This window comes from Eriocheir sinensis, unplaced genomic scaffold (genome assembly GCF_024679095.1).
Source record: "Eriocheir sinensis breed Jianghai 21 unplaced genomic scaffold, ASM2467909v1 Scaffold524, whole genome shotgun sequence".
Lineage (NCBI taxonomy): Eukaryota > Metazoa > Arthropoda > Malacostraca > Decapoda > Varunidae > Eriocheir > Eriocheir sinensis.
In genome coordinates this window covers 144605-153125 of record NW_026111859.1, presented here as the reverse complement: position 1 = coordinate 153125, position 8521 = coordinate 144605, and the positions used below count along the sequence as shown (strand labels likewise).

General features: G+C 47.7%; 1 long non-coding RNA gene across 1 annotated transcript; it reads right to left on the bottom strand.

Moving 5' to 3' along the window:
* Positions 1-534: 534 nt before the first annotated feature.
* LOC126992932 (uncharacterized) lies at positions 535-5402 on the bottom strand. The gene is made up of 2 exons (XR_007747171.1): positions 3718-5402; positions 535-1444 (listed from the first exon to the last, which is right to left on the bottom strand). It is a non-coding gene; the product is annotated as an uncharacterized LOC126992932 (long non-coding RNA).
* Positions 5403-8521: the final 3119 nt, after the last annotated feature.

Genomic DNA, 8521 nt, shown 5'->3' with positions numbered 1-8521 from the left:
TAGGTGAGTGACATTTTTTGCTAATCTATGAATGGCATTTGAATATGTAATTTTAGTTTTACTAATCCAGTAAGATGTGATCCACTTTGGAGTGGGTAAGAGAAATTTGTAGTTTATATATGAATGGCTTTTGAATATAATGTTATACTAATTGACAACAACACACTATTGCAAATTTTGCCTCCACAACTTCCATAAAACATAGTTGACAGTTGACTACATTTAAGCATGGTACCTATATTATGTGTGCTGTTAGATTGCATATTTTTCCTGTTGTCTTTTATGGGCATGTTTCAGTTCAGTAGTGATTGTGTTTCCTCATGTACCTATGTTGTGATGTATGCATGTTTTAGTTGATGCTTCTCTCATGTATGAACTTTTCCCCTCTTTCTAGTAGTGTTGAGGGCAGAGCCTTGAGCCTCCATCAACTGTCTTTACAGAGAGGTAACAACAGGCTGCAGCGTTGTGGAATTCAGCAGTGGCATGATTAGGGAGACACCACAACTCTGGCTGGCAATGGAGCACTCGCCCAGCTGTGGGGTCCAGCCATTAATTGAGATCACCAGAACCTTTCTCAACTGTTTCCATTGTCTCCACAAAATAATATTAATTATCTTTCTTAACCCTTTCATTGCTAAGCGCTCACAATGAGACTCCCCTCAGGCGCGTTCACAGCGAGCTTTTAGCACCACCAGCAAGTGACGCTAGTGCTCGCTCTTTTAACCTTTGTATAAAAAAACTATTTATCACAGCTAAAAACAAAAACACCATTGGAAAGAGGAGGCCAAGATTTATAATATTCGGTAATGTAAGCCTCTCCTGCGAAAATACAGGCACGTTCAGGGGGTGTTTCCTGTGAAGATGTACATTTATATGTGCGTGACGGTCAGCCGCAAGGCAACTACTGTAGATCTCTTGATGATGGGTGCTGGCAAGGGAGTATTGCCAACTGCAAACTTTACAACTATTTGGTCAAAATATGAGTCAAGTGATAGGTGAAGCTGTGCAAAAATGTCACTATATTGGGCAAGAATATCCACCACTTGCTCATCCGTAGATTTTCTGTGCTTGGCTGACATGATTTTCCACCAAATTTAGTGAAGAACCCACTCTATTGGCAATCGGACCTGTGTTATGAGAATTAGTTATGGAACACTCACATGTGGGAGATTTGAGTGCAGCTGGAGCTCACAGCGAGTGTTTAGCGCCACCAGCAAATACGCCTAATGCCCACTGCAAACATTTATCAATGAAAGGGTTACTAAAATTTCATTGCAGATTTATTTATTCTTAATGAAATATTGGCTTCTCCATTTCCTTCCCTCATACTCTCTCTTCACATATTCTTTTTTTTTTATGAAATATTGGCTTCACCATTTCCTTCCCTCATACTCTCTCTTCACATATTCTTTTTTTTTTTATGAAATATTGGCTTCACCATTTCCTTCCCTCATACTCTCTCTTCACATATTCTTTTTTTTGTAATAAAATATTGGCTTCTCCATTTCCTTCCCTCATACTCTCTCTTCACATATTCTTTTTTTTTGTAATGAAATATTGGCTTCTCCATTTCCTTCCCTCATACTCTCTCTTCACATATTCTTTTTTTTTGTAATGAAATATTGGCTTCTCCATTTCCTTCCCTCATACTCTCTCTTCACATATTCTTTTTTTTTTAATGAAATATTGGCTTCACCATTTCCTTCCCTCATACTCTCTCTTCACATATTCTTTTTTTTTTTGTAATGAAATATTGGCTTCTCCATTTCCTTCCCTCATGCTTTCTCTTCACATATTCTTTTTTTTTTAATGAAATATTGGCTTCACCATTTCCTTCCCTCATACTCTCTCTTCACATATTCTTTTTTTTTTATGAAATATTGGCTTCACCATTTCCTTCCCTCATACTCTCTCTTCACATATTCTTTTTTTTTTTTATGAAATATTGGCTTATCCATTTCCTTCCAGAATAATCTCTCTTAACATATTCTTTTTTTTTTTTAATGAAATATTGGCTTCTCCATTTCCTTCCCTCATACTCTCTCTTCACATATTCTTTTTTTTTTAATGAAATATTGGCTTCTCCATTTCCTTCCCTCATACTCTCTCTTCACATATTCTTTTTTTTTTAATGAAATATTGGCTTCACCATTTCCTTCCCTCATACTCTCTCTTCACATATTCTTTTTTTTTTTTTTAATGAAATATTGGCTTCTCCATTTCCTTCCCTCATACTCTCTCTTCACATATTCATTCTCACAGGTCCACACCATCTCAGTGCCCCATGCTTCACCCACTCCACAATCCACTTTTTCACTGTCACACCGATACCAAACTGCTTATGCATGCTTTCACTACTTTCTCCATCTCATCCGGACACACATGTTTTGATGGGGCTACCCTATGTTATATTATAATAGTGATGCAACTTAAGGTAATGAATGTTTATATTTGCAGGATTTTGGAAATAACAAAATTGATTGGATTGATTGGACACGATGATGTTCCCCTGGCACGGATGGTGGCTTACGATCAGCTTAAGCCTGTAAAGTTCGGTGCTCTTCACAGGCCCTCAGAAGAGCTGCCAGCAGGCAGTTCTACTGATACAGACCCTGAACTACACCTCAATGAGGAATTATACCAAAAAAGACAAGGCCTTTCCATCCCTGTGTCAGTTACTGCCCCTCCTAAGCCAGGGGACACAAGGCATCCAGACAGGGAGGAAGACGTCATTCTGATCGGAACCAGGGCCAAGGCTGAAAGAGAAGCCGTGTGTCTGCCCCCTGTGCCAGCCAGTCGCCAAGATCCACAAATGGAGGTAATGATTCAGATTCTTGAAGAGAGAAGGTGGCTCACTGATGACCACATGAATCATTGCCAGGCCCTCCTCAAACATCAGTTTCCCGAGGTTGATGGCCTCCAAAGCTGTGCAATATTTGAGGCGGTGGAGCATATTCGTGTTGGTACCCCTAGGGGGAAGTTTGTTCAAATTATCAATGTCAGTAGTAATCACTGGATTACAGTAAGTAACATTCAAAATTTTCAAGAAGGTAAAGTAAGAATCTATGACTCCATGTTCACTAAAGTCGGTATGTCCCACCGCCAAAAATTCATTGAACAGCTTGGGTGGATGCTACACCTCTAGCGATGCCATAACAATGGAATGGCGTGATGTTCAGCGTCAGAGGGGCGGCGATGCTTGCGGCTTGTATGCCATCGCCAATGCTTATGCACTCTGTGCAAATATCAGACCTGAGGTGTGCATGGGATCAAGATAGTTTGTACGACTGGCTGGTTGGATGCCTTCAAGCCGGAGAACTGTCTCAACCCCTGTAACAGTACCCCAAAGGAACAATAAGGGTACTGTTCGCACTGGTGGAAACAGTCTTATGTAAATGCCGTTTGCCAAACAATGAGACCCGTCCCATGATTGCCTGTGATAACTGCAACGCGTGGTATCACTTCAGCTGCGAGGAGTGTCAGAAGCTAACAGCCAGACATTCCACTGCAGCAACTGCAGGTAACTTCTTTTCAGATGCTATTTGAAAGTACCTAGAAGAATAGGAAGCTGTTTGCTGCATTCATGGACATAGAGATGGCATATGAAAGGGAAGGGTTAATGGAGTAACATCCCATAAACCCTTCCTGTCAACCTTGTCATATACCATCTCTAGGTCCTTGAATGCAGCAAACAGCTTCCTATGCTTCTCTAGGTACTTTTCAAATAGCATTTTCAGTAAAAGAAAATAATCTACACAACCTCTTCCTTTCCTAGAAACACCTTGGTGTAGATTTGCTCTAACCTCTCAATGTTTCTGTGTGTGATAATGCCGCACCGTGGAGCAGTATTCAAGCATTGATCTCACAAGTGTGATATACTACTACTAGTTGTATAAGTGTTTTTTTTTATACAGTTATGTTGATTACACTTAAGGATCCAAAAGTGTTCAGTTGGCTGTGGCACTGATGTGTTCTGTGTGAGTGTTGAATTTTAAGTTAATGGAGAATTGAACTCTGAGGTATTTGTGTGTGTGTACAATTCACATGAGCATTTGGGTTGTAAGGCCATGTTGTGAGTCAGAAACAATGATGTTTGTGTCAAGCAGATTTCATTATGTGTTTGTGTATTGTGTTCAAAAGTTCCACATGGAATCAGTGTTAGTGAAATGGGGCAATAATTGGCTGTGTCAGTCCAGTCACCTGTCTCAAATAAAGGGTTGATGTTTGTCAGAAGCCAGTCAAAGTAATGATGAGGATGATATATATTGGATCAAGGAGTCCCTGGAGGACGGGGCTAAGGATTTAAGAATGAAGGCAAGGATGTTGTCGGGCCCAGTGAATTTACTTGTCAAGTCCTTCTGTAATGCCAGGATACCCCCTCTCCTCCCCATACTGTTAATGGTAATGTTGAGGGGGGCTGTTGGAAGAAGGGGCTGTGTGGCATGGTTGGTGTCTGGTAGTGTTCTTGGGTGCACACTAATTGGAACGGTGTTGTGGGCTGGTTACTACTGTGATATTGTTGTCTTTCTGTGATATAATAGTGTTGGTAGCATATTTGCATGCCCTAAAGAATTTGAAAAAATGTTTATGTTGTTACTTAAATTGTCTGCGAGGAAGGTTGCTATGTGTTTGTGTTCGGCAAATTTTATGTTTTTGTTAAGTGTTTTTTGGGGGGCCATCTAATTATCTGTTGTGTTGTATGTCTGTATCTGTAGCTTTTTTATTATTATAATTAGTAGTAGTAGTAGTAGCAGTAGTAGTAGTAGTAGGTAGATAGTAAATTAATACACAATTGTGTAAATAACTATATGTAATTTACCAAATATATATTTATGCAAGAAATTTTGGAGCCTTCTTTGACCCTTAAATTAATTATGGATGGTTGTTAGACTACCAAAGGAATATCTTGTAACATGAAGAACTAGAGAACTAGAGAGCATGAAGAACTGGGGTCTTCCTTAAGCCCTTGGGAGGGAAGGAAGGGGAAAAACGTGTACCAAGGTAAGTAAGATCTTGCAGCATGAACTGGGGTCTTCCTCCGAGCGCTTGGGAGGGGAAGAAGGGCACAGACCTGTTACCAAGGTAAGGAATCAAAATCATGCTATATGAAGAACTGAGGACTTCCTCAGAGCCCTTGGGAGGGGAGGAATTATGTGAAAATATGTACCAGGGGGGATCTTATAACAAATGATGTCCTTAGAAGAGAAGAAAATATAAATGGATAGCTCTCTGGGACCTATTACATTCTTAAATAGCCATTTTTCCAGCAAGATACTTGATTCCTGTAGACAATCAAACCTCACCCATAGCACAGTGTACCGCAATGTAATTCTGATAACCTGAGTTGTTATACAGAAGGGTCATATGTAGTAGACCCCACATAATTATAAGAGAAAGCAATCTGCTTTGGGGGGGGCTATTTATATAGCACCACCCCTCACTTTTTTTTAGATCATCTTCAAAATTCCCTTAAAGGGCTTATATAAAGAAAAATAAAAAGCACATATGCATGGCATGCTCAATTCGCTCACCCCCCCCCCCCACACACACAAAAAAGGGTCTCATAGGCTATGCATATCGACATTTTTTTTACTATAGCAAAAGGCTATTTGCCGTTAATTTACTGATGAATCACTGTCATGAAGGCTATTTATTGTCCCTTCACTTCATTTATACAAAGCAGAGCGTTGTAATGTATTCACTGATGTTTTTCTATGAAAGAATATAACAATATGCCCTTCCGTGCTGGAAAATAATGGGAGGACATTTAGTAATTTGAGGACGCGGCGGAACACGATACCGTAAGCCTTAATGTCCTCCCTTTTGTTTGTAAACAAAGGGGGACATTTAGGCGGGGGAGGACACTGTGGCTTGTGACACCGGGTGGGGCAGGCCGACGCTGGGACCTCGAGCGGGAACGCCCGGTCCACGCCGGCCGAGAGGGGTTGTGTGCCGCACGCCACTCCTCCTGCCGCTGGATTCCCCGGTCCACTATGTTCAACCGGGAGGGGCAGCGCCGGCTCCACGCGTGGGGGTGCTGGCGGCAATTGGGGCAGAGGGCGGTCACGCGCTCGCCGGCCTTGTATTTCGCAAGGCAGGCCTCCGTCATGTGCTGCCCCGAGCACATGCCGCACACTGCCTGGCGATTGCAGCGGGAGCGATGGTGGCCGTATTGCTGGCAGCGGTAGCAACGGAGGGGCTCGGCGTTGAAGGGGAGCGTGTAGAATACGCCCCAACTCCCCAGGTCCAGCATGCCTGGCAGGGGGCCCCTCACCGAGATGAGGACCTGCCTCGTGGCTAGGTTGTCGCGCGTCATACACCGCTCTGCCGTGACGACGCTCGGGTGTCGGAGAAGAGCCTTGACAGGCATGGCAACCGGGTAAGTGGTCACCACGCCCTTGGTGGTTGCGTCGCCCATCAGCCGCAACTGCACCGCCTTCCCATGCACCGACGTGGTGTCCATGAGAGCAAGGAGGGCCTTCTCGGAAGGCGGGGTGACCAGCACGCTGCCGTTTTCCAGGAAGCGCATCTGGAAGCGGAGCCCGAGCTCCTCCTCCAGGGCCTCCGCCAGGTCGAGGGCAGTCTCGAACCCCGGTGTTGGAGGGACGACAACCCTGGGTGTGGCAGGAGATGCAGCAGCGTAGCGGGCAGCAGCCTGCTCGGGGTGATAGACGGCACCGAGCGGGGTGGAATGGGGAGCGGCGGAGGCAGATGAAGGAGCAGCGGTGGAGGCAGTTGAGGTGGCAGCAGTGGGGGCAGCAGCAGTAGAACGGGGTAACGGCGTCGGGCGTGAGCCGCAGGGCAGGGTGGGGGTAGCAGAGGTGCCAAGTGGTGAACGGGAGCGGGGAGGCGAAGGTGGCGGAGGTGGGTGGGAGCGGTGGTTACGGTCACGCACCCGTCCTACCACCACCCAATCCTCATCAGAAGAGTCGGGGAGCGGGATAAGGGCCGCCTCATCACTCTCACTCCCCGACTCAAGGCGTAGCTGCTTATCCGCAGGCGACTCGGAGTCGGAGCTCTCCGAGTCGCTAGCGGGGCGGACACGCTTGTCCGTAGACATCCTAATGACAAGACAGCACAACGGCTGGAACACAGCTAGACATTGAACACAAAATATAAAAAAAAGGGTAACAAAAACTATCCTACGAAGAGCCGGCTCACCTACGGCAGCGGAGGGCTAAAGCCCGCCCACCCTCTAAAGGGCTCGGCAGGCGCCGCTGTCGCCCCTTGCGGGTCTTGGGGGACCTAACAAGAACCCTGGTTTTTCCTCTAACCACCCCTTTATCCTAAGGGGCCCCCTCGTGGCACTGCCCTCGGGGTTCGGCGTCGTACTAAACCAGGGTCTAAGGCTCAAACACACAAACAAAAGACAAAAAAAAGCACAAAAACAGAGCAGCAGGAAGGCTGCAGTCGCGTGTAACGAGCGACGCGTGACCAGTGACACGCAGACAGTGTACACTGGCACGGCAGAGCGCGGAGCAGGGTGAAGTGTGCAGCGCGGGGCAGGTAGGTGGAAGGCGCGTGGTAACGCTGGCAACTCCGGGGAGTGAGTAACCCGTAGTCAGGGAGCACTGACACGGTGACTCACAGCCTGGCAGTAGCAGAGCAGCTCAATCGCTCGCCCGCGAGAGCTGTTGCTAGAAGGTGGGGAAGAGGTGCACACGCTGCCAGGTCCGGGAGGCCAATGAGCGAATGAACCCGGATTCCCCCTTTATGTCGGCGCCGCTCGGGATCGCGGGGACGCGAGGCGGCACGCGCTCCCATTGGCAGGCTCGCCCGGCCGGGCGGGGACCGCCCTCCGATCCTGCGCTGCACTATATAGGGCGAAAAAGCGGCGAGCGGCGGACCGCCAGCACTCGTCGAGCGAGGAACTCTCCCGGCCTCTGGGTCACCTATAGACTGCTGAGTTGCTCGCTCGGCTCAGCTACGGGCTGCTCCTGAGTGCCTTCTCGGAGGGCCCTTGCCTCCGTCGCTGCTCGCCGGCTTCTACCCGTGGCTGTGGCGGCGGCGGAGGCTTCCCCACACCCGCCGCACGCCAGCCGCGGGTTCCCCCCTGCGACGGGCCGTCCATGGACAAAGGCCCGTTCCCCCTTTTTAGGGGGTAAATCCCTACCGAACCGAACCGAACCGAGCGGCGGGTCAGTGGACCGCCAGCACTCGTCGAGCGAGCAACTCTCCAGGCCTCTGGGCCACCTATAGACTGCTGAGTTGCTCGCTCGGGTCAGCTGAGCTGCTCTGAGCGCCTGCTCGGAGGTCCCGTGCCTCCGTCCCTGCTCGCCGGCTTCTTCCCGTGGCTGTGGCGGCGGCGGAGGCTTCCCCACACCCGCCGCACGCCAGCGGCGGGTTCCCCCCTGCGACGGGCCGTCAATTAACAAAGGCCCGTTCCCTCTTTTTAGGGGGTAAATCCCTAACGAACGAACGAGCGGCGGGTATTCGCTCTCCGAGCCCACAGCAGAAGCGCAAGTCAACGCCCCCACCACTCACTGTCGACATGTCTGGACGCGGCAAGGGAGGAAAGGTG